The sequence below is a fragment of the Lepisma saccharinum genome, chromosome 27 (assembly GCF_977018435.1).
Source record: "Lepisma saccharinum chromosome 27, izLepSacc3.1, whole genome shotgun sequence".
In the NCBI taxonomy this organism is placed as follows: Eukaryota; Metazoa; Arthropoda; class Insecta; order Zygentoma; family Lepismatidae; genus Lepisma; species Lepisma saccharinum.
Window position 1 is genome coordinate 34117147 of NC_139255.1, and position 27639 is coordinate 34144785.

At 42.4% G+C, this 27639-nt stretch overlaps 1 protein-coding gene across 4 annotated transcripts in view; it reads right to left on the reverse strand.

Moving 5' to 3' along the window:
* The window catches only part of LOC145980092 (protein CBFA2T1-like), a 509444-nt gene that overhangs the window by 219794 nt on the left and 262011 nt on the right, over positions 1–27639 (reverse strand). The gene's annotated exons all lie outside the window — the stretch shown is intronic.

Here is a 27639-nt window from a genome sequence, read left to right on the forward strand (position 1 = left end):
GCTCCGGCGAGGTTCCGGCGGCGGGTGGTAGGGGGGCGAGGGGCGTAGAGCCCGCTGCATGTATTCATCAACAAAATAATGATCTAATGTAAACCGAATCAAAGTGCGTCCGAGCGGTCGCTTTGTGCGTGTTTGAATATGCACACGGAGTCCTGGACAGTTCCGATCCTGGAATTTACTCCGAAAGGTTATGCTTTTAGACACCGTCGACCTAGACGCCTAATGCTAGACTTTACTCGAGGCGTCTATAAGACTGTAAGCCACTGCATCCAATATACACCGTGTTTCAAAATTACGTGAACGATTTCAACCAGTTATATTTTATTCATAAATTGTCAAAATAAGATACAATTTCACACGTATGTAATGTAACTGCCCAAGTTTAAGTGCCAACGGGTAGCAAATGCTCAATGTGGGCAACCTTCGTTACTCTGCACACGTCAATACGGTAATGTAACTTCATTCAGACACGTTTCAGCACGTTCTCGTCAATGGTTTGCACCGCATCACTAATGCTATAGAGTTCTTGCTGGTGGATATTTATGAAATTGTGTACGAAACTGACGTTGTATACTCACGACTGACCTATTCTCGCAAAATGCTTTCTTCTCACTACAGGCAGCCATTTTTCAACTGGTCAGCTTCGCACCTGGCGGCAGAATTTAGAACAGAAAACCTAAGGATGTGTTTTATTTATTTATTTAATTTACTTACTTAAAGTTTCAGATGCAGTACTGAAAGACCATTTTATATTGAAACTGTAGCAACAAGAAAAAAAATAACTACAACAAAACAAGATGGCAGACGAAAAATAAATTGTTACGTGTACATTCTTAGTGATTGTCGGAAACTGTGATCTGACAAGAAAAGATCAATATCTACAGACAGGATATTATGCAAGTGGGGGAGCCTATATTACAGAGACCGCTGTAGGAGAGAGAGCCTTGTAGCGGGAATGTGAAAGAGCTTTACGTTGCGGGTCGGCCGTGCGGGTACTCGTAGATGAAATTGGTTGACAAGGAATTCGGTTTTGATTTTGCCATTAATGATTTTATGCAAGAATTTCATGTCTGGTAGTTCGTGACGAGTGTGTGGTGACTGGATGTTCAAAATAGACATAATATCTGTTTTATGGAGGTGTGATGTATTTCACTGGATTTTCGATTGGCGATTAGGTTTTCTTGTTCATGGAAGTGTTTTTATCGGTTAAATCATTCTTAAACACCCTGTATACACAGCCCCAATCATGAGTATTTCTTCATCTATTGCATCAGTTTACCAATCACCCTTGGCCCCTTTCGCTTGTAACTCTTTGAGCTAGTTCCTCCTGCGCTTGTTCCCGTTGGCGGTAACCTCTTCCGCGCTTGCTCCAGTTGGCGGTAACCTCTTCCGCTCTTGCTCCAGTTGGCGGTAACCTCTTCCGCTCTTGCTCCAGTTGGCGGTAACCTCTTCCGCTCTTGCTCCAGTTGGCGGTAACCTCTTCCGCTCTTGCTCCAGTTGGCGGTAACCTCTTCCGCTCTTGCTCCCGTTGGCGGTAACCTCTTCCGCTCTTGCTCCCGTTGGCGGTAACCTCTTCCGCTCTTGCTCCCGTTGGCGGTAACCTCTTCCGCTCTTGCTCCCGTTGGCGGTAACCTCTTCCGCTCTTGCTCCAGTTGGCGGTAACCTCTTCCGCGCTTGCTCCCGTTGGCGGTAACCTCTTCCGCGCTTGCTCCCGTTGGCGGTAACCTGTTCCGCGCTTGCTCCTGTTGGCGGTAACCTCTTCCGCGCTTGCTCCCGTTGGCGGTAACCTCTTCCGCGCTTGTTCCCGTTGATGGTAACCTCTTCCGCGTTTGCTCCCGTTGGCGGTAACCTCTTCCGCGCTTGTTCCCGTTGGCGGTAACCTCTTCCGCGCTTGTTCCCGTTGGCGGTAACCTCTTCCGCGCTTGCTCCCGTTGGCGGTAACCTCTTCCGCGCTTGCTCCCGTTGGCGGTAACCTCTTCCGCGCTTGCTCCCGTTGGCGGTAACCTCTTCCGCGCTTGTTCCCGTTGGCGGTAACCTTTTCCGCGCTTGTTCCCGTTGGCGGTAACCTCTTCCGCGCTTGTTCCCGTTGGAGGTAACCTCTTCCGCGCTTATGCCCGTTGGCGGTAACCTCTTCCGCGCTTGCTCCCTTTGGCGGTAACCTCTTCCGCGCTTGCTCCCGTTGGCGGTAACCTCTTCCGCGCTTGTTCCCGTTGGCGGTAACCTCTTCCGCGCTTGCTCCAGTTGGCGGTAACCTCTTCCGCACTTGCTCCCGTTGGCGGTAACCTCTTCCGCGCTTGCTCCCGTTGGCGGTAACCTCTTCCGCGCTTGTTCCCGTTGGCGGTAACCTCTTCCGCGCTTGTTCCCGTTGGCGGTAACCTCTTCCGCGCTTGTTCCCGTTGGAGGTAACCTCTTCCGCGCTTGTTCCCGTTGGAGGTAACCTCTTCCGCGCTTGTTCCCGTTGGAGGTAACCTCTTCCGCGCTTATGCCCGTTGGCGGTAACCTCTTCCGCGCTTGCTCCCTTTGGCGGTAACCTCTTCCGCGCTTGCTCCCGTTGGCGGTAACCTCTTCCGCGCTTGTTCCCGTTGGCGGTAACCTCTTCCGCGCTTGCTCCAGTTGGCGGTAACCTCTTCCGCGCTTATGCCCGTTGGCGCATTCAGTCCGAGTACATGGAAACTATTCACTAGTAATCGGATATCGAACTTGTTCAAAAAAATGCTTGGCTTAGTGGTGAGTGAGAGGGATCACGTCATAGTATCACATGTTGATTTCAGGTTACCTTTAAACCGCTGTTCTTACAACATTGCATTATGTAAGACAGGCCATTCAACCCGAAGGGAAGACAAACACATGTCGCATTTGATTCTAAAAATAACTTTTTTTTTCCTATTTTCTGGAAAAAAAACTGAAATCTGATTTCCGGAGAGTGCGTACTCAGGCAGAGATCAGAAGACAGGCTTTTGAATCCACCATTGAAGGGACGGCGGCTCTTTTTCCCCCCTTTCCCTGTCTTAATCCCCGAACGTTACAATTTCTCTTCCCTTTGTCCCAGCATGCTTCGCGAGGAAGGTGGTAATCGTTTTAAGGGAACGGGGGGAGGGGGGGAAGAGCTCCAGAGGCTTGCAATCATCCCTGCGCTGAAATCTATATCACGGTTTTAACATCTTTTGATGCCCGAATACACATCAGCCCAGAGGAGTGGGAATCAATGGTGCCGGCGGAGGAATACAATGGCAGGGTGTGAGTTGGTGCACCTGTCGATCTCATACTGGTGCAGGGCTCTTGCTATTTATCTCCCGAGAACCGCGAGAAAACAGGCAGGCGCCGGGAAGAGCTCCTCTCTCTCTCTCTCCCTCTCGGTTCTCTGTCTCTAAAGATTAAGATATTCGCCGGTGACGTCGCCACGAAGAGTAAAAAGAGAAATAGGTGCTTTGGAAGGAGTGGGAGGAGGGAAAAGTTGGCGAGGATATACACCGTAAAGGAAATGCGAAAGATGCTGGAAAGAATGAACCGGTTGTCAGCCGGCGTGTTTCTGTGTTCGCCTGATCTCCTCTCCTCTACCCTGTGTTGTGCTAGTTCAGGTTACTTGTGGTTTCGCAATTATTCCTGCTCCCCGTCGCTTATTTTATTGTCAATTTTATTCCTTATAGCGGTTGTTCCCTTCATCCTTATTAGCCGTTATGGTTGTTCCCTTCGAAGATTTTCTCAATTCATTTCGCGCTTATGTCTCTTAGACATCATTCTTTGATTCATTATTCCTGTCGGCAGTCACTCAGCCTCGTTTTTTCTTTTCCTGTTACTCCCATACTAGGAGTTGCTTTCGCGCATATTCTTGCTCACACTTAGCCGTTTCCCATTTATTATTGCTCAAGGATACCCATTTGGCACATATTCTTGATCAAGGCTGCCCGTTTGGCGCATATTCTTGCTCGAGGCTATCCGTTTGGCGCATATTCTTGCTCGAGGCTACCCGTTTGGCGCATATTCTTGCTCGAGGCTACCCGTTTGGCGCATATTCTTGCTCGAGGCTACTAGTTTGGCGCATATTCTTGCTCCAGGCTACCCTTTGGCACATATTCTTGATCGCAGCTACCAGTCTCGCGTTTATTATGGTAGAATTGAGATTGGATTTAACCACTTCCCACTTATATCTCTTTCTATCGTGCTTGCTCTCCTCGCTTTTTTTCAAATTCGTGTTTATTCAATTCGTAGTTCATAATACTTTTCGTGTATTATTACAAACTTTTACTTTCAGTTTTTCATTTACAGTATTTTATTTATTTATGTACTTTCGCAGTTGTTCCACAAAATTTGCTTCCATCATAATTTTTTACATGCATGAATTTTATATAAATTGAGAACGACCATTGATTGATATTGTAATATTTACGATTAAGCTTGAAATATCACTCGTAAGGCATTCCACACTTCGGAATTTACTAATATTTTTTCACACTTCAATATGTACCAACAACCACTGACAAGACATGAGGTTGTCTCATTTCTCTATCATTTTCTCTCTTCCCCTTCCCACCGGAGTGTTACGCAGCACACACGACGCATTACAGGGAAGCCAGCATTTCAGGATCTAGTATTTATTGCTGGTGACTGTACATAAGTATATTATACACAGACATTCTCTTGACCCTTTGAAGTGACGTCAGCAAGGGGAAATAGGTAAACTAAACTATAATCCGCTTCTGTCTTGTCCTCTGCGAAAGTTTGTCAGGAAGAAAGAAAGAAAGAAGAAAGAGAGAAAGAAAGAAAGAAAGAGAGAGAGAGAGAGAGAGAGAGAGAGAGAAAAGGGAGTATTTGAAAAGTTTTACTTACGGGAAGAGAAAGCTCAAATATTAAAAAGTCCTGGGAAACCGAACGTCAAGATAAAGAAGGAAGGGGGGGGGGTGGAATTGTGAAGTCAATTTCGCGAATGCTTAGTCACCGGTGTAAACAGAAAAGTGAGAGAGAAAGTTTTGTTCAGAGCTAAGAGGCAAGGAAAGAGAAAAAAGATGAGAAGGACCCGATCGTATTACGGACTTCTCTTCATTTACATCTCCACTTCTCTGCATCTCTCTTTATTTCCCGCACCTTCAATATCCACGTCGTGAGGGGGGGAGGGGAGGAAAAGTTGTCCACTTTTCTAATGGTGGCCCTGTGAAGCCTGAAGATACGGCGCGAGTATGAGATGATCTGCTTCTCTTTGTCCCTTGACGAAAGCTGACTTTTCTAGCCTCATTAAAAAAGAGGATGGAGAAGCGAAGAGGGGATAATTTGATTGAACTCATTTGGGGAAAATTTTCATCCACGCTGGTAATTGGGAAAGGGATATCAGGCGGAGTTAAGAACTTCAGGAGTCTTCTTTCTTGTAGAACATTTTTCTTCTTACATGATTTGAAGTAGGCTCCCGTCAATGACAGTGAATTCAACGTGCTATAAGTGAGAGCCAAATTAAAATATTAATTTGTTTTTGTTTCTTATCTACATAATAGATTACTGTGTATATAGGGTTGCACAAGTTTTCTGCATTTTAGTAGAGACCTATTGCCGATCTACATATATACCCTCAATAAAAAAAAGTGATGCGTTAGGCATGAAACACGTGGCGGCACGACTTGTTACAAAGGAGCTGAATTTCCTGCAAAAAGCACATCGCAGGGATAACACCATTAAGCCTTGTTTCCATGATATGAAAAGCTCAATATACTGACCAAGGCAGAAATTTATTTTATTATAAAACAAACTAAACGTAACGTTTCAACCTTCTAGCAAGGTCTTCTTCAGACTCTGCACCAAGTACAAATGTAACAAGGTACAAAATAGGATGATATATATACACACAAGAATAGAAACAAGAAAAAGTAAAACAGAAGAGGAAGAGGAAGGGATTATCTACGAAGTGAAATGTAAAGAATGTCAGAGTGTGTATATAGAAAAAACGAAAAAAAGGCTGAAAGACAGGTTGAAACAAAATAGGGATGATGTACGACTTAAAAGAGAGAGAGAAATACGATATTCAAACACACGAGAGAAACGGGCCATGATAGAGTGGGATGAGGCAAGGCAGATAGGAAGGGAGAAGAGAATACTAGTGAGAAAATGGAAGGAGGCCAAGGAAATAGAGAAGAAAGGTGAAGAAGACACAATGCACTGGAGTGGGGGACTGAAGTTAAACAAAGAATGGAAGAAGGTGTTAGAAAGAGTGGAAAGGACAAGAGAGAAAGAGGAGAGAAGGAAGAAGCATGAAGGAAAAAGAGTGTGAGATAAAGATTCCAACCACATTTTACATGGGAAAAAATATGTTTAGCTTTTTAGGTGGAAGTACAGTTGACAAGGGAAAGCCACCTGCTAGAATATTCCAGAACAACGTTCTAATAGTCTGGAGGGGAGTAATGTTTGTGTATATCGTCCTATTTTGTACCTTGTTACTTTTGTACTTGGTGCAGAATCTGAAGAAGACCTTGCTAGAAGGTTGAAACGTTACGTTTAGTTTATGTTTTATAATAAAATAAATTTGTGCCTTGGTCAGCATATTGAGCTTTTCATCGCAGGGATGTTGCTGAAGACAAGATTTCGCGAGCCTCTAGTGCTTCAATCTTCATGAAATGCATCATAACTGGTGATGAGACATGGGTGTACGAGTATGACATGCAAACAGGTCAACGATCTTCGGAATGGAGTTTCGAAAATGAACCAAACCCCCCAAAAAAAACCCACGCCAAAGTCGCTCAAAAATTAAGGTCATGCTCATTGTTTTCTTTGATTGTCGTGGTGTTGTGCGCTCAGAATTCCTTCCAGCGGGGCAAACTGTGAATAAAGAGTTTTATGTGACCGTTGTGACGCGTCTGCGTGAGAATGTTCGCCGGAAGAGACGAGTTGTGGAAAAACAATTCTTGGAATTTGCACCACGATAATGCGTCGTCGCACACGTCGAATCTTGTTCGCGAGTTTTTGGCCAAAAACTCAACACATGTCCTCGCCCAAGCCCCATAGTCTCCAGATATGGATCCGTGCGATTTGTTTCTCTTTCCGTGACTCAAGTTACCACTTCGGAGACGCTCGATCAGTGTTGCAACCTTCAGTGTGTTTTATAAATAACAGTTGATACCTCTTGAATATTTGAGCTATACACACTATGCCCTGTAATTTTTGTCTTGTACCTCGAGCATAAATACTTGAGCTCAATGGCGTGCCCAAGATTTTCAAAAGAAGGACTACTATATATTTTTTTTAATAATCAGCCCTCATTTTGCCATCTTTTCCTGCCTTTGATGTTCCTTTCTTAGGAGGGCCAAATGGGGTGGTTATGACCCCCACCAACTCCCCCTTGGGCACGCCACTGCTTGAACTTATGATCTAGTGAGCGTGCAGTAGATGTAAGAGTTTGGAAAGAGCGACTTCATATTTCTCACATTTAAGAGGAAGTAACTCCATTAAGCCTTGTTTCCATGATTATGAAAAACTAAATATGCTGACCAAGGCAGTAATTACTGCCTTGGTCAGCATATTTAGTTTTTCATTAAGAGGAAGGTTCAACGGCTCCAAGCCCATTCTTCTAGTATACTAAACATTTGTGCATTCATTTTATAATAAAATGTTGAAAGACACTAGAACTGAACAAACACTGAAATGTCCAAGAGCGCTCTGAAAGTTGTGTGTGATTTAGTATGCTATAGATGACCTACAGATATACATGTCGGGAATCATTTATGATTACACTTAATGATTTTGCACGCTCATAAATATCAACACATATGTTTAAAATATGGTTTCTTAAATTTTAGTTGTGTAGCTTTCTTGAAACTTATCTTGACATATTTTGACTTGACATCTGGACTTACTGTTAGTGTAATTCTCTATAGAACCGTTTCTCAACTTATGGGGCGCGCGACCCACTGCTGGTTCCAGAGAAGGCAATTGGTGGGTTGGGAAGTCGGGTTCGAAAACTTCTATAATGTGTCTCAAAAATCTATTACATTTAAATTACTAAGATATATTGTTTCACCGATACAAATTCAACCCGTCTTGTAAGTAGTCTAAACTCTACATTTCTGTAAGTTGGTGTCCCGACAAAACGTACCACTTGGGGTTTCGCGACGAAACGTACCACTCAGATAAACAGCTACCTGTGAAGGATCCACTAATAACTTCAAAATATTTACTCCCCGACAAAACGTACCACTTCAAGGAAAACGCTTGAACTTGCCCTTGACATGTCAGACATTACAACACGGTTAGGTTAGGTTCCTGTTAGCTGATGGTGGAGAAGAAAACAGAATTATCATTTTCTGCGGTGAAACGGCAAAGTTTGGATAATATTCTTGCTGCTGACATAACTAAAATAAAAATCGAAAACAAAAGACCAACAGATAAAACAAACGAAAAAAATGTGGACGACAGCTTAACCACAGCTGATTTTAAACACTCCAAAATAGCTATATATGCATTATATAGTAATTTTGCCAGTCCAAGGCCTGGATAAAGTGTGATGGAAATCAGCAAAACTAGAGAAAATCGTAATTTCGGTAAATGATTTTTCATGCCGTCCCATCAAGTGGTACGTTTTGTCGCATCTCAAATATTTTAAGACTCATTACATAGAAGACCCTTCGAAGGTGGTAGGTACGTTTTGTCGATGGTACGTTCTGTCCCGTATTGCTGTTAGTTCGCCGAGTAAAAAAAAAATATATTTTGATTTCCATTTTAGCACGTGTGTTTAGTTAGATGTTACACTAGAGTAAATTAGTATTTTAAATTACATATTAACTTTTCTAGAATGAAGTATATGTATTTTGTTTAAGCAAGTGTAGAAGAGGGATTCTTAAAGTACTCGATGTAAGCAAAAAAAATGATTATAAACTGGATGTACACCCCTACAAGTCATTCTGCCGGCGCCTATGATTAAGTGTCCCATAAAGTGTAATATCCTTCAAGGTGGGTCCCGCTGCTCTATAAGAGTTGTGTTGTGTCGTCCAGGTGTGCTTGTGTTTGTGCTTTCATCCATGTCATGATAGCACCATTTATATCCCAGAGAATGGCCAAAAGTACAGAAAAGTGACGTCAAATAACACAATTCAATCAATCAAAGAAAATAAAAGTGCAGTAAATAAATATTAAATATAATAAGACAACTGTTATGGACATTAGAAGTAATATACAACCTCTCACAATAAAGTTCGGTGAATGGTCCTGAATATCGAAAGTAGACGAATTGTTAATGAAACCTGCCTTACTGTCCTTCGACGTAGTCCCCTCCCATGGCTAAGCACCGTTGAGAACGGCTGTACATGTCCTGGAAACTTTTAGAAAAGTCTTCTTTCGGGATGGTGTTCAAGACCGTCGTCACGTTCCGTTGCATGTCCGGAATATCCTCAAATCTCTGACCTTTCAAAGCGATTTTGATGCGTGGGAAGAGAAAGAAATCTGGAGGATTCAGATCCAAATTTCTTGCAATGCATTGCTACAGAGGATGAGAGCTGGTGTGTGAGGTACGACCCTGAAACGAAACGCCAAAGAATTGAACGGCTTTCTCCTGCATCACCATGTCGGAAGAAGGTCAAGGCGTAAAAATCACGCATCAAGACGATGCTTATCACTTTCTTTGACAGTGATGGCATGATCCACAAGGAATTCCTGCCGGAGGGAACAACAATTTTTCCACCTTGGCCTTCTTCCGACGGGGTGATGCAGGAGAACGCCATTCCATGCTTTGGCATGGAATCAATTATTGCATCAATTGAACATTACTGATCCCTTTTACATCATCACGTAACAATATCAAAACAGATTGGCAACAACGATGCTACCAGTGTCGCAACAAACGGCGACAGGAAATTTCAATTCTTTGCACATCACTGCCATGCACACTAGAAGCTTTGCGATGCAGTTTTCGGTGCCTACGACATCCCCCATTCCTCTCCTCGCGCAAGGTAGCAGTTTCCGGCAGAGCAAACACTATATTCGTTCCGTCCCTTCCCCTCCTTCCCCTTTTGCCCATTTCTTCCAACAATGCTGGTCGCCTAAAAACACTTGGCGGGAAATCCACCACCTGAGTCCCGGAACATACAAAGACTTGATCAATACCTTCATCTTACTCCCCTCCACGGACGCTCCATTGAGACGAAGCCCGCTGCCAATAACTTTCATCAATTTCTTTTTGCACCGACGGTTTGCTCCCGTGTTGGGTGTTTCCGAGATTGTCAGAAAGAATTCTCTGTGAAATCCGTGACAGATCAGAAGCCTTGATTACGGAGCGCTGGAATTGCAAAGGTGCATGGATAGCAGTGGCGTATGGTGAGTCTCAGACCTAGACTAGCTCACTATGGCACCTGGTCCTAGGCTATGGAGGAGGGGAGAAGACTAGGCTCATTCTTGTCTTCAAGCAAGCCACGTTGCCATCGCAACGGTAGTCAGGTTGCAAACTTTTAAAATCTCAGGATGCCAACTTTTAAAATCTCAGGTTGCCAACTCCCAAAAACTCAGGTTGCAACTCCCAAAAACTCAGGTTGCCAACTCCCAAGAGCTCAGGTTGCCAACTCCCAAGAGCTCAGGTTGCCAACTCCCAAGAGCTCAGGTTGCCAACTCCAAAGAGCTCAGGTTGCCAACTCCCAAGAGCTCAGGTTGCCAACTCCCAAGAGCTCAGGTTGCCAACTCCCAAGAGCTCAGGTTGCCAACTCCCAAGAACTCAGGTTGCCAACTCCCAAGAACTCAGGTTGCCAACTCCCAAGAACTCAGGTTGCCAACTCCCAAGAACTCAGGTTGCCAACTCCCAAGAACTCAGGTTGCCATCTCCCGAGAACTCAGGTTGCCATCTCCCGAGAACTCAGGTTGCCAACTCCTAAGAAACGCCATTATCTTTTTTGAAATCAGGTTAATTCACAGTACCTAATCGATTTTTCTTCAGTACTCTACTTTCTAGGCTTCGCAGATAGCCTAGCTATAGCCTGAAATATACGCTCCTGATGCATAGTTTCGTTCCAGGGGATACACAATAGAATATTTCGTACAATTGGAGCTTTCAACTACATTAAAATTGTACTCTAAGACAAATATGGTAATTGGGGATAGATTTTATGGGATTTTGCATTTGAATCTTTCGTTCTTTTCGAGTTTTCATGTGAAAATTTTGATTTTTCCCGGGAGAGGCTGTAGCCCCATCAGCCCCCCCTGAATATGTAGTGGCTGTAACCACTAGCGCATGCAGGATTCTTTTCGTACGGGCTACACCATAAAATATTTCATAATTGGTAATTTTGGGCCTCAGCTTTGGAAGTTGTTCAAAGACGACAATGGTAACCGGGGGCCATTTTAAGGGACCTTGCATTTATCAATTTGGTTATTCCGAGTTATTTACTGTTGCAATTTCAATTTTTGTTATGGCAAAATTTCGGTGGGGCTGCAGCCCCATCAGTTACTCCCTGCTTGCGTCCATGGCTGCCACTCATACACGAACTCTCAAGACATTTTACCGCACTACTCACTGCAAAACACAAACATCCAGTACAAAAGGGTAGCGCTTATCTACACAGAATTAACTAAACTCCGTACCAGCTAACTGTAGACCAGGTGAACGAGAACAAGTCTGCGGAAGTAGTGACGCGAGACGGCTCCACCAATGAACAGTGAGAGAAACAGGATTCTGTAATGGCCGACGGGAGTTACCCGATTTCCTCCTTCGCTCTGTAAGCGTTGCAGCCTTTTGAAAAGAAAAATACCGAACGCACATTGCAAACGGACCGTATTGTCGTCTCCAGGTTCGTGAGCTTAGTTTAAGAATTTCTTAGGGAAATATTAGGGATATAACAGGAAGTGCAAATTTTGACAAGCCGTCCACTTAGCGTACGGACTAAGGTCTGGATCGTACGAAAGTATGCGCCATGGAATTTCCGTACATGTACGATTAGGACCGTACGGTTGTCAACGCTGCAATATTAACTTTTATAAGAATACTTTGTTTATTTTATTTTATTTGTTTTTTGTTTCACCTCTCGGTTTTCCTCCTCTTCTTCTGCCGATATGCGCGGCCCTGCTTTACAGTTAGCTGGAACAGGATATAATTTTCCTCTTACAAAAAGAGTACAGCTTATCTCTACAAAAGTCTGCTGGAGAAATTACGGTCTAAAAACGGTCATTTTCCGCTGACATCTAAGTACCGTAATAAAAATGACCATGACTGTTTTTAAAGTATTAATGTTTATTACATAATTAGTGATAATGCAATCTTAATGATTCAGTTTTTTAAATATATTTACCTTTGTTAATTAAATTTTTTGTATGGATGCGTCAGTACTTTAGCTATTTGCGACCTGTCTCAAGATGTAAGGAGTAATCATCTTAATTAAAAACCATGCCTCATATTAAAACCAGGATTGTTAAACACCCAGAAAATTAAAGGTTCAAGACTGTATAGGATAATGCACGATATTGGATTCAACTGCTATTTATAATTTAACATCTTTATGCATTACATTTCAAAGCTTTTTCATGTGTGTCAATCATGTACTATAGGCCTACATGAGTGTCTGTCTTAATATTGTAAGCTGTTATAGACATAATGTTTACTTCTCATTCCAGCCACAGCAGAAAGAAGTGACGTTATGAATGCTCCTACGCTCACGAGCAAAAGGCAGACTGAAATTTCAAATGGGGTTGAACCGATTTTACTTTGAACAGATATTATCACCGATTCATACCAATACCTGAAAAATGTTCAAAGGTTTAAAATATTCAGAGTATTAAATTACAGGTTAAGTTATCACAATACGTACTTAGATCAGGCAAAATTGGTGCAAAATATAAAAAAGTACGAATTTTGCATAATTTAAAGGATAATCAGACTCCGCAAAAGTGATTGTTTGTTTGATTGAGTTGGTGTTTTAAGTTCACTTTATGCACAATGAGGCTAATCGGGACTGGACCTACAGTTTAACCCTTATCCGGGCAAACAGTGTCTGTCGGACACTGCATTGTTTTAAATGGATCTTGCCCTTCTAATGCACGATTTTTATGCCTCATCGCTGTGGAAACAAGCGAGTAACATGATATTTAACCTAATCATCATTGTTATGTCCATAATTCTTGTATTCATCATCATAATCATCGAAATTGCATGTTGCTGTAATTTTTGCAGCATAGTATATGAAACATGTTAGGCCGGAAGTTAGTGTGAGAAAATTGTTTTAATTGTTCATACATTTTTCATTTTTTTCTATTGTAGCGTTAATAATATTTTTATGTGATGTCTTATTAAATACTTTATTTTTTATTCAACATTTGTTAATACATATTCAAGTACACTTCTTTACATATCAATTGTACACTGTGTCCGACAGACACTGCTTGCCCGTTTACGTAAGTGAAATGGAAAATATATTTTTTTACGCCTGGCCTTCTTTATCAAACAAAATCAAATATTGTGAAATGAGAAAGAAGAGAGAAACAAACAAGTAAAAAAATATCATGTTCGCAGGGAAGTGAGATCCGAACCACTATGTGCGTACACCGGAGTCGAACCCAAGATCCCTTCATTACAAGGCCACGACGGTACCACTGCGCCATCGGGGAGGCCGGACTCCGTGGAAGTGTCGCGCGATATTTTTGCGGAGCTCGTGAAAGACAAAAGAAAAAGTGTGGGCCAGTATCGGTAAATAAATTCCAAGCGATACCGATAACAGTGACATCGTTAGCGGCTTAGCTCTAATTATAACGGTAGAACATTGTAACTTTTACTGTGAGAGAAGATAAAGGTACCGTCTCAGCATTCGTGTGAAAACCAACAAAAAAAAACTAGCTAGAGGAAGAGCATTTCGCTCTAGCGCCAAATAGTTCGTACGTACGACGCTAGATGTCGTACGGAACTGAGAGCTTCTTCGCTCAAGCGAATAACGCTCGAACAGGCAAAACGAGCGGTATACACTCGATATGCAGTAATATACAGGGTGTATCATAAGTAGTAGCGCAAACTGACACAGGTGAAAGTGCACGATAATAGAAGCAAAAAAGAGTCTCGGTAAACATGGGTCCGCAAACGAGTAGTTTTCGAGATAATTACGAATGTGTGGTTACAAGCCGCCATTGACTTCATTGTTTGTAAACGTCGTCCTAGTTCGTAAAATGCTAATAATACAGTAAGAAAAGTCATTGGAGATCTCATTGCTTTTATTGAACATTCTACTTACTTTAACAAACGTTAGTATGTTACATGTTACAATTACTGTACGCGATTCCGCATTGCGTTTCGAATTCTTTCGAACACCGCCGGTTCATTTCGGAATTGGTCACAAGCATGTACAATTCTCTGTACCGATTGTATCCATCCTGTTTGATTACAACGCCACCTCTCGGAAATGTTCTGTTTTGTAAACAAAGAGCAAACCTCGGAACACGCAAGAAGTAAAGCAGTCGGTGTTTACAAAATGCAATCAGTGACGGCTTCTAACCACACATTCGCACACATTATTAGCATTTTACCAACTAGGACGATGTTTGCGAACCCATGTTTACAGAGACATTTTGCTTCTATTATCGTGTACTTTCAACCGTGTCAATTTGCGCTATTACTTATGATACACCCTGTATGCAAATTAAACAGATCATTGTGGGCTGAAACTGCCAGGGCGTATATTTTACATATATTTGTTTACGATTATTGTCACATTAAAATGATATTTGATTTTATATGCTCAAGCATGAGAGACTCGTGGAGTACCAGCGAGCGAAAAGTGGTCCCATGCAGTACTTCGCTAGCGATGGTCGAGAATCGAACCCGGAATCTCTTGATTCAATGCGATGACAACATCCTTCCCTCGCAGAAGGAAAGAATTAGGACATCAATGTATCTCGGTTCACAGCTTCCCACCGTGACATAAATGTTTGAAAAGCCATAAAGACGCGCGGGAAATGAAGATGGATTGTTTCCTCGCTCTAGACTCCTCCCTGCGTGTGCACGGGGGTTGGTCGTGGCACCCGGCAGCCTCGAGTTAAAGAGCAGCGGAGGGAGGAGGAGGGGCGGTGTGATTGTAGTTTAAATCGTCTTCAGAGAGCTCGATCACGTATTTCAGCCGACGCGTATCTCTGGGCCGCAGACGCGCTCGGAGGACTTGATACAAGGCGATTCCGGGACAGACGCTATCTCGGAAGGCAGCTGCACACCAACGCCGCCTGGCGGTCTCGCGGGAAAACACTGAGACCGCCTATACACTTCCATGATGCGAGGTTCACAAATTGCCACGCAGAGCGCAATATTCTCCCCCTTGTTTCTTCTGTAGCAAAACTTACATATGGAAAAATTTCCCTATAGTATTCTATTTATAACCCTCGCATTTATAAAATTCCCTCACGATACGGAAATTTCCCTCATTACTCACAGAAATTGTCCTCCACTCTCGACAAAAAATCCCTCTAGGTAGGCAAAAATTCCAGCTATATACAAAAATTGTTCTAAAGCGGGAAAAAAATGTCTCACCTTCTGCAACACAATCCCAAGGCAAGCAAGGAAACACTAAAAATTGCTTCAGAGCAGAAAAATATTTCCCTTTATCTATAAAAGTTGCTTAACGGTACGTCAGAATAGATATCTTCGGCGCAGCAACCGTCACAATTGTATTTTCCAAAGTTTTGTTAAGGAAGGTTTAAAATTCACCACTTTAAAACGTTGTGATGCCTTACACTGAAACGTACAGACCGGTGTAATGTACGCAATGTATAGTGGCCATTCAATTTTCTGCTCAAAATATCTAAATGTACGCCAGTTGTGTGCACAAAATTGAAAACTGACCCCTTCCAACCCTTTTGCCGGCCCTCCTAAACAACCCACCACATATTACCAAATTGCAAAAAGTGATTTCCTGATACTCCATGCTTTGATTTGGTTCTCTTACTTCGCTTTTCTGCCACTTGTGACTAATCGCTTAACCTTTAAACAGCCAAGCCAATGGGTCATATATGACCCATAGAAAGTATAGGCGAAAACAGCCAATGGGTTATATATGACCCATGGTGCCGATTACAACATTCATGTGCTTTTAGGACCTTCATACTTGCATGTGAGGTTGTAAACGCTGACAGATGTTCAGATAAAACTTAGAAATGTCATGTGACAGAATACCCACCCACCCAGGACCCCCTCCCCCCGACTCCAAGTTACGTATGGAAGTTGGCGCGAATTTTAAATTTGTACACTTATTTGACAAAAATGTTATAACTCGTAGACAATTTGACCAATCTACTTCGGGTAACTTTTGTTTTGCAGCTAAAACATCAGGGCATGCAACCGTACAGAACCAAAACGCCAGAGCCAATAAGATGGTTTGGGTGGGCCGCGGCTCCCAACTTTCCATTAAAAATCATACAAATGGGGAGTTTGCCCCCTCTTCCCCCGCTATTTTTGGAAGGGGACGCAAACTTTAGCCTTGTTTTCAAAGAATGGTCATTTCTCAACCGAATGAAAGTCATTTCATGTTCCTGGGTGCATTACATTATCGAATATGTGAAAAAACTCGCACATTTTTATGATTTTTTTTCATTTGAAGTTGGGGGCCGCGGCCCACCCAAACCCCTCTTACTGGCTTTGGCATTTTGATTCCTGCACGGTTGCATACCCTGATGTTCTAGCTGCAAAACAAAAGTTACCCGAAGTAGATTGCTCAAATTGTCTCCGAGATAATGTTTTTCTGAAATAATTGTAAAATTTAAAAATCGCGCGCAAAGGAGGCGGCCAGAGAAAGGTTACTTTCAAAAACCCGCTCGGCGGTCTAAAGGTTAAGATGAGGATGAATGGACAGTCACAAGTATTTATGGACGACACAAAACGAGCCCCACAGAGGGCAGTAAGGCCAGACGCCAGAGCATAGCTAGTCCAGGGTGTGGAAGGGAGGTTAACCCCTTACAACCCTTAAAGTGGACTTAAACTATGACTATATGATCAATAAGGCCAATCGGAACTGGGCCTACAGTTTCAAATGAAATCGGAACAACCATGCACCGGGATCGAACCGGACCAATTGACTACAAGGCATGTAACATCGACAAACTTCAACAGCGCGTAGAATATACCACTACTAACAACTTTTCATAATAACCTTTCAACGCTACAAGCCCTCGAGAAGCATCTATCCTGAATGTATACAGCCATGCGTTACAGATTCGTATAAGTAGACGTTTATACACTCCTGTTCACATAAAATGGCACATTCTTCAACTGTTCAACCCTATAAAGTGTGCCATTTTATGTGAACAGGCGTGTACACAGAGTGTGCACGTGGAGAGTGTTGTAAATCCGATATGGGGACAGCATAGACCCTGGGAAGAAATTTCCCTTTTCCCACTTCCCCCACCCATTAAATCCCTCACGTGGATGGATAGTCCCCTCGACCTCCCAGGAACTTCCAATCTCACGGGGTGCAATCTTCCCCTTCTGCAAACAACTGTAAAAAAAAAAGTGTGTATACCTGAGCGAAGTAATCTAACATGAGCGTGTTTGCTCTCCATATAAGATGGCTTTTAACGGGGAGCACCAGCGTTAACCTGTTGTGTGTGGAACGGTACAAGCATCGATCAGGTCCTCTACTGGGGGATGGAGGTGCGCAAAGGATAACAAGGGAATTCCCAAACTTGAGAGTTTCTCCTGTTAACAGTCAAGACACTCTCATTTGAGTAGAAAAGAAAATATTTTGTCTATACATACCTTTCTTTTTCTTCACCAATGCCTTCTTATAACAAGGCCTGTGCAGAGACTATTTATTTGCACACCACGTCATCATTGGTAGGTCAGAAATCGCAACACGACACCAGATCACACTCGCAAGTGTGTGTTGAATAGCCGAAACACTGGCATAATTTGAACGCGTGTGGATAAAATCTAATAATCGCAAAGAGGTGATATCGCGTTGAAATTCATAACCTAGCAATGATGACGTTGCATGCAAGCAAAGTATCTATGCATAGGCCTTCTTATCGGAAGGCATTGTCTGGGTACAAAACTGGAGTAAGATTGTACTCTGCTTCATAAAAGTGACTTCCCACTTCGCATTGTTAACTTAAGGAACATTCACAATCAAGACACCTCAGCTAAAATTCACGAAGATAGGGAGAATTTTTGAGAATTACAGCAGTTTGGAAGCTGATATGAGAATCAATTAAGGTGATATGAGATAAGTAAGAAAGATTTCAAAGGGGAAAAGTATGAAGTGAATAAGTGTAAAGAATTTGCAAAAGAAGAGTACCAGAGATGGAATGACTAAACAAAACGAGACAGCAATACAAACATCAAAGGAAGTCATGAAGAGGTCTCTTTCAGGAGCAAGATAAACAAACACCTATCCTGCTTTATGTTCAAGAATGCGATTCAACAAGTCCCACTCCCCCTGCCCTTGTCAATTGCTCAGTAACACTCAGTGATTAGCCACCCTCCAATCGCTTACAAAAGCAGCTAAAGGTGACGGACAAACTCTCCAGCCTACCGCAGAGTTGACACACGGACAAACCCTGCAGCCTCGCGAAGAGGAGACACAGACAGACAAAACTGTGCAGCCTCCCGAAGAGGAGACACCGACAGACAAAACTGTGCAGCCTCCCGAAGAGGAGACACAGACAGACAAAACTGTGCAGCCTCCCGAAGAGGAGACACAGACAGACAAAACTGTGCAGCCTCCCGAAGAGGAGACACAGACAGACAAAACTTTGCTGCCTCCCGAAGAAGAGACACAGACAGACAAAACTGTGCAGCCTCCCGAAGAGGAGACACATACTGACAAAACTGTGCAGCCTCCCGAAGAGGAGACACAGACAGACAAAACTCTGCAGTCTCCCGAAGAGGGGACACAGACAGACAAAACTGTGCAGCCTCCCGAAGAGGAGACACAGACAGACAAAACTTTGCAGCCTCCCGAAGAAGAGACACAGACAGACAAAACTGTGCAGCCTCCCGAAGAGGAGACACATACTGACAAAACTGTGCAGCCTCCCGAAGAGGAGACACAGACAGACAAAACTCTGCAGTCTCCCGAAGAGGGGACACAGACAGACAAACTCTGCAGTCTCCCGAAGAGGGGACACAGACAGACAAAACTGTGCAGCCTCTCGAAGAGGAGACAGACGGACAAACTGTGCAGCCTCCCGAAGAGAAGACACAGACGGACAAACTGTGCAGCCTCCCGAAGAGGAGACACTTTCAGACAAACTCTGCAGTCTCCCGAAGAGGGGACACTTTCAGTCAAACTCTGCAGTCTCCCGAAGAGGAGACACTTTCAGACAAACTCTGCAGTCTCCCGAAGAGGGGACACAGACAGACAAACTCTGCAGTCTCCCGAAGAGGGGACACAGACAGACAAACTCTGCAGTCTCCCGAAGAGGGGACAGACAGAGAGACAAACTCTGCAGTCTCCCGAAGAGGAGACACTTTCAGACAAACTCTGCAGTCTCCCGAAGAGGGGACACTTTCAGACAAACTCTGCAGTCTCCCGAAGAGGGGACACATACCCTGTTGCCTCCGGAAGAGTGGACGGAAAACTCTGTAACCTCCCGCAGAGAGAACAGGTACTCTGTAGCCTTCCGTAGAGGAGCGAGTACCCAGTACCCATTAGCCTCCTGCAGAGAGGAGTAAGGTGCAGTTACTGCGGAGAAGATTAGTTTTGTTCACAGATCAGCCTGCCATAAAGTCGTAGACGAACAAATATCTATGCGTAAAAGGCCACCGTGCAGCAGAACAAAAAGCGTGACTCTCATCTGACATTCAAATAGAACACACAAAGAGTTGTTGAAGCAATAACAGACAAATACAGAGTAAACAAATAATAAGTTTTGCATTACAATTCCACAGAAGACACCCGAAGATGCGAGGAACAGGAAACAGCGCCGGGAAGAGGAGGGACAAAATCAGCAAACAAATATTTTCCACCCCCCATCCCAGATCCCGACTGTCTCTGCAGCGATGAACGATGGGAAAAGCGATCCAGCCACATCTGTAACTCTCAAGCTCCAACGGTTTGCTACACTCTGCAATGAAAAACCTGCATGCTGAAAGCTTGTCCGATGGGCCTGAACTTCCACTCTTTTACGAAACGGGGCACGGGGGAGGGGGACGAGAACAGAGAAGGGTTGGGAAGGGATGAAAAAGCTGCGTTTAGTCACTTTTCAGGCTTCACCGGACCGTTCAGGTTATTTTAAACAGGGAAACAGAGTTTTCGCAATTTCTGTTTATCTTTCTCTTAAAAGCAAATTTCTGTTTCTATTCATCCTCTCGCTCTGCTCTCAAAGTTTTCGTAACGGATGAAAAAGCAGGATGAAAAGCAAAAACTTTATGAATTTCACATTTCTTAAATAACATTGTTTCTGCGGACTGGTTCATTTCGTGTTTACGAAAAACTACCTCTTCTCCGATGGTTTATTTTTTTTGCTGCAGATGTCGCCACTGCTGCAAGACGAAGATTAATACAGGGTGTGTCAAAATTATTGGTCGTTTAGTGATAACGGTGAAGAAGTTCCACGGAAGCCATGTTGAGTATTGCTACGTAATATTTCGATCAGAAATATGGAGGTAAGCAACTTGAAATGCCTTTTAATGATTTCCATGTTTTTTTTCTCAGACCCTGCGGTAGATACGAGGATGACACAGTGACAATGTTTTCGTAACATCGGGTTGTCCATTCCAACAAATTCGAGAAATAAATATTTACACTTATATTTATTGATTCATATTTTAATAACATTCCGGTCTTCACGTCATGCATATTTATTTAATGAATATTGCCGGTACTAAGTATGTTCACATATTATTATTCCATCTCATATCAAGCCACGTTGTCTATTGGTCGTATGAGGATATAAAGGGTGATTCAGAAAGGACTTTACAACTTTGAAAGCATATAGAAATTTATTCAGATAACTTACAGAGTTGGTTGAGGTGCCATTGCAAAGCAAAACACATCAAGTTTTGACTCACGTAGTCCATTAGTACCGAATTCACCCACCAATAGCGCTGTCATCATTGTTCTTGAAAATGGCTACTTTTAGTGGTGCGGAACGTGCTCGCTGTGTGTTTTGTTTCACGAGACGCAATCAGCAACTGCAGTGCAACGTAAGTTTCGTACGGAGTATCGTAAGGCGCCATCTAGTAGGCCTACAATTTTCATTGAGACTGGTTGCATGGCCACCTCGCTCCCCAGATTTGACCCGGCAAGATTTTTTCTTGTGGGGTTTCATTAAGATCGGGATTTTGTACCACCTTTACCTGCTGAGCTGAGACTCCGAATTAACGCCACCGCTGCAGAAGTGACGCCTGACTTACTGGTGAAAGTCTGGAATGAAATCGACTTCAGGTGGGATGTAGAATTACAAATGGTAGCCACATCGACCTAAGATGAATGTTGTATGACAAACTTTGTGTGCTTTGCTTTCCAATGGCACCTCAACAGACTCTGTAAGATATCTGAATAAATTTATATATGCTTTCAAAGTTGTAAAGTCCTTTTTGAATCAACCTGTATGATACTCTCATGTTACAGAGGGGGAATAGACATATACACAGCGAGTAGATGAAAGACGGAGACAAAGTGAAACACAGACACAAGAAAAATAGACATCAGGAAGACATAAGGAAGATAGGAGAATAGAGAGATATGGACGAGTTCGTTTTTAAGTCAAATTTATGCACAGATAGGCTAATCGGGATTGAACCTACAGATTAAAGTGAGATCCGTACATTCATCGGATATCGAACCCCAAGATATGGATGAAACAATCAAATTTGAACAATGGGAAGGATAACAAGCAGAGAAGAATGAAGAAATAAATAGGAAAACTGATTTTAGCGTTATCATTGAGTTCCCTACGAAATTCCCTACAATTGGAAACAATACGTTATTACTTGTAGATTTTTAAAAATATGTCAAATACCACCAATGTAAAATACGAAAATGAACAGATTACTTTTCATATTCATATTCCAATTTTAAACAAAACTGAATAGTAGAGGAGAAGGTCTAAATATGGGCTAAGGTTTAAATATGGGTTTTGGAGTTATCAGCACTCCCGGGTGCTGCAGCCTGGAAGAGGCTATTGGAACTGGTTATCTGTCAAGGACAAAGGTTGCGGCGCCAATTCGCAAGAGAAAGTGGTGGTTAGTTTCGGCCTTGGAAGCTGTTATAGAATTGCGACCTCCGAAAACTTTCTGCAAGTATGTTTAACTCAGCGTTTTCTGAATTCTCATCTGCTTTGTATAGCTTATGATATTTGCGGTACATAAAACAAATGTGGGCTTTTATAATGCCATGATTTGTTTGTGAAATATGTACCACAGAGAGCGAAAATAAATTGAAGAAGAAAAATAGCGTGATGGTCTAAATATGGGCTATGACACGAGGTTAATGTTGAGATCACCTTTTCAACAAATATTTGGATATTTTTCTTAATTTCGATTTTTCCCATTCCACGTGATTTTCAAAACAACAGATTATACATAAATATGAATTGTATAATATTTTAGCGATAAATGACTATTTTTTTTAAAATTTTAATTGCTTTTTGTGATATTGCCACTAGTAGCCCATATTTAGACCACAATTTGGAAATACATCATTTTACCTTTTTTTTGGAAATTGCTTTTTCTTTAAAAAAAATGGAGACCTTATATTCTTTAACATGCTTTTACATTTAAGTATACATTTCATAGATATGCATTTTAAAGGCAGGTGCTTGATATATTAATTTTTTTCCTCCGAAAATGACAACATTAAAAGGGGGGGGTCATATTTAGACCTTTTCCTCTAATTGAACCCCTATCAAAATATATCGAATTGCCGCAGTGTGATATATTAAAATGTGAACAGCTTTAAGAAAACAAAAGTAGATTCTCGAAAAAGAAATCGTAAACACGCAACTGGGGTAAATAATGAGAAATACGTCATCATCGACGTAATTAGATAGGTCGAGATTTTGCCGAAGTCGACTTTCGTCCGTTTCGAGCGCCATCTGCGAACCATGCAACCGCAGGTAATGCAAAGAAGGAAATTGCCATCTTGAGAAAATCGCATTGCGCACAAGGTTTCCAACTTCAATTTTGTAAAAAACCCAAAAAAGCAGATGTAAAGGGAGTGGGGGTGATTGAGACGGTGGATGAAAGAGAGAGAGAGAGAGAGAGAAATAAGGTGAAACGAAACAGAGTCTTGATAAGAGACTGGTAACCATTTTCATTTAAGTCCCATTAAGTGCGAGACTTACATAATTATTTTCTACAAAAAAAAAAGTTGGCGCCCGATTATTTTTTTTCGCAAAGGTGTGGGCGCAAAAAAAATCTTAAAGGGCGCGGGGAGAGAAGGGGAATGTATTAGAACCATTAATGGAACAAGATTGGCTGTAAGCTTTTCGCGCCCTGGATGGAAGAAGGGGTGGTGGAGGGGGTAGAACGTTACAGAAAACCTCCCAATATCAGCACCGCCGAAGGAGGGAAAGGGCTTAGGTGTAATTTGAAAAAATAATCCAATCTCGGGAAGACAGCTTCACCCACCGCAAGTTCACTCCTATTTTATTTTGTAATCTACATGGGACGATCAGGAAAGGGTCTTAAATGCAAATTATTTCTGGAGTCTGCATTAGCAGCAAGGGAAAATGGGGGAGAGGGGGTGGCAAAAAAAAACCTTGGAATCAAGATGAGATTGGAATGGAAAATGGACCGCGATAAAAACGAACTTGAGATGGGTCGGACTTTTTTCTTAACGGTAGATTGGTTAAAAAATACACGCAGATTTCCACCCTTCCTTGAAGAAGGATATTAACGTGAAAATCTCTACCGCAGCGAAAGCCAATGGATTGTGCGTTTTAAGATTTGCGAGTGTAAGGCGGGAGAAAGTTCAACTCTCTTGAATACAGTCATGCGGAGACGAAAGTACAGGGTGAATCGAAAGTCTCCCACATCTTCGGTGGCAGAGTTCGTAAAGTGTTAGACTTTCGCTCTTGCCAGAGTTCTACACTCTGTCCCATGAGTTTGTGGAGCAACGTGGGTTTGGTGCATGGCACATACAGCTGCTAACAGTCACTAAAGCTAATTGCTAAGAGTTCTAAGCCTGGTGATCCTAACCTAACCACATGCATTTTTAGAACTAAGAGGAATTGTTAGGTTTAAAGTTCTTAGTAATTAGTTTAGTGGCTGTTAGTATGTGCCCCGCACGAGACCTAAAGCAAGGCAGCGGATAATGGTAGAGAATGGGAGAAAGCGAGTTAGTAGCAAAGCAGTCGGCTTTAAAAAAGGAAAAACCTCAGTGTGTCACGAGACCCGGTCACCAATAACAGTGCCGAGGAACTTTCAAACAACTTATAGAAAGATGCCGCCCGATGTCGATAGCATTAAGTCGTGGTATGACAAGTTCAAGACCACAGAATCTGTTGCTGACTTACCGAGAAGTGGCCGAACCATCAACCTCAACGGTTTTAAACAACGTAAAACATCAGCCAAAAAGTTATCTTTATGATACCTTACACAAACGTTTATTTTTTTGTGCATACAAAGTGCAAATTGTACAGGCTTTGTTGCCTAATGATACCAGAGGACACACTGAGCTTTTTCCTGATTTGTGAACATTTCCGGTTTCCTGGGCACTGTCACTGCTACACTACAGCCACGTTACTGAAACCTGGAACAAAATAACTTGGTTAGTTTTCCAACATTTTGGCACCACTTTCACATCTCTACCTTACATATAGCGGATATGAATAAAGTTGGTAATCAGGGAAAGACTTTTGGGACACCCGGTATTATTCGCATATTTATACATATAATTTAAGTTATATGGGTATATATAATGTTTTGAATTACTTTTTTCAAATCCAAGATGGCTAGGATTATTTCTATCTTTCACGCAGAAGTTGTTGTTTAACCACATATTACATGTACATAATTTCTTCTAAATATCGATTTTTGTTAATAATTTACAAGATTGAAGTAATTTAAATCTTCGTTAAAAATCCGTAAACTAAATCTTTAATTTAATAATTTTATGTGCAAGGGCAAATATTAATTACTTTATAAAATCAGTTCGTTATTTTTTTTTACTTAGTTTAATATTGTAACATGAAAGCACTGCAATTCTCCCTCGCTTTCCATAAAATAGCTTTATCGTATTGGCTGTTTATTCTAGGAGTGGGGAATGATGCTACATGTAAATGGCAACGTCAAAAGTTCCACGTTGGCACTCCTAATTGTTGCCAACCATAACCTAAGCTTACTATCGCTAATTAGCATTGCTCTGACATATAAATTATCAATTTTTCTTGTTTTCATGATATGAGTTGGTAGCATTGTAAAGAAAGAATCTGTTATGCTGTGCCTCGCGCCTGAGGTAAAGAGTTGAGGTATTGCTGCTAACGGCAAAGGCGGTGCGCGTATTCTGTCGTGAGAAATAAGTTACTTATCACTGCCTACGAACGAGCAGGACCAAATATATTATATTTTTAATTTGTGCGAAGAAGTATGTACGCGCGCGATCCGTAAAGTTTTTGGACATTTTAATTTTCAAAATATTTGAATTTTATTTGCTGTGACGCGTTGCAATCAGTGATGTGCCGTAGACTATAAGTTTACGTCTACATGCGTTCTCTACACGTAATCTAGGCGTAGATTACATTGAGTTGTAGTTTACATAGACTACGTAGACAATCTAAAGTGCATTACAATTAATTTTAAAGGGTTTCATGAAAGGAAAGTGATATTTTCAACTATATTGGTTCCTAACGAACTGAAAAGAACCCTATTTACAACAAAATTACTCTTCTCTTCCATCATCAACTATGGAAGAAGGTAAATAGTATGCACAAAAGAAAACAGATGGCAGTCGTGAGCCAAGAGTGGTATTTTTCCCATAAAACACCAGAATATTCCCTATCTTAGATTTCTTCCTAGGTGAGAAATTGTTCGAATTTGGAAGAAAGAGTATGAAAAGTTCTCTTCACACATCAGGAACAGATACGCAGTATAATTTTATTTTAATTCCACGGCGCCCTTTGCTAAGTTATCACCTCTCGCCATGTTGTTTACATAGATTACGTAATCTACGTGTATAAAATTGTCTACGTGTAGAATGTAGACTGTCGTTGTTTACGCGTAGACGCACATCACTGGTTGCAATTCGGTGGTTACCTTCCTCGAGGAATGGGGATCGTCTTAGTCCCGATCGCTAAGTGAGAACTGATGCTTCCAACTGTTTAGCCGAAACAAGGAGCAGAGTGTTACCTAATTCATGACTCCATACCCTGGAGTTGCGACTGTGGTAGCACGTTGCAACGGAAAAATAAATTTTGGAAGACCATATCGCCGATGAAATGATCACTTTTTGTAGTTGCAGAACGAGCTCTGGTTACCCAGACCTGCTAGAGGAAGAAGACGACCCTCTCTCGACCACTACATATATATCTCTCTCTTTCTTCTCGATATCTCTATGTATGTACGTACGTCTGTGCACCTCAATGTGCGCGCGCGGCAGTTTCTACAGCCTAGGCTCTTTAGCTCTAGGCCACCCCTCGCATTACTTCCCCTAGTTGCAGTAAAAACCTCCAAACCTTTATACGACGGGGACTGAATCCCGGCTACCTCAATCACGACGGAGTCGGATTTTGGCAAGAGGAGGATTCCGCTCCCATAATCCACTACTTCGGCGAATGAAAAAAAAAAATCGGGATTGTGTTCATTCCCCCCTGTTTGTTGTGAGCCCGAACGGAAAACTGGGCCCCGGAAAAGGAATTGATTGGGAGAGTTCTCTCTCGCTCTCTCTGTATCCTGAGAGTCCTGCAACACGTACAGCATCCGATCCCCCCGCCCGCCCCCCTCCACGGTCCGCCGCAGAACACGGGCCGGCCCTAAGATGCTGCGACCGCCGCCAGATGCGTCTTCTCACGCCGGCTCAGCCAGGGTTAGTGCAAAGAGCGTCGGACGTCCGGAGGCGCGACCGGAGGAGGGGGAAGGGGGGGTGGCGCTGGTCACCGCGAGAACTGAATCCGCTGAAAAATATATCGTTTGCTCTCGGCGGAAATGCAATTTCAACCTTCCACGTGGAAAAGGACAAGAGATTTCATCTCTTTTTTTTTTTTTGTTTCCGTATTTTATTTGTTGGTTTGTTTTCCAGAGCATCTTCCGAACCCTGATCTATTGCGTGCGTATTTCAGTAGGGGTGTAATAGCAGTGGCGCACCCAAAGGGGGGAGGGGTCCCATAGAACACATATATATCCAGGGGACATAATGGATATATTCTGGGTATCCTGGACGGGATATCATATAGACGTATCGTGGATATGCAGGACTCAATATCCATATGAGATATCCATAATATCCATGAACCTGATCTGGACAATGTGGATATAACTTGGAGGTTTGTGCTGTATGGGGTTGGTGGAGGTCATAACCTCCACTTTGGTCAAGTATTCCTTATATATATATATATATATATATATATATATATATATATATATATATATATATATATATAACTTCAAGGGCAGAAAAAGACTGCAAAATCAGGATTTGATTGATTGTTTTAGTTTATTTTACTTCGCGTTTTGTGCCTCTTGGCTAATTTGCGAAGATGGGGATGAGTGATGAAATGATGAAATTGATGAATGGACATTCACAAACAACCAAGCCCGAGTGGGATTTAAACCCCGGGACC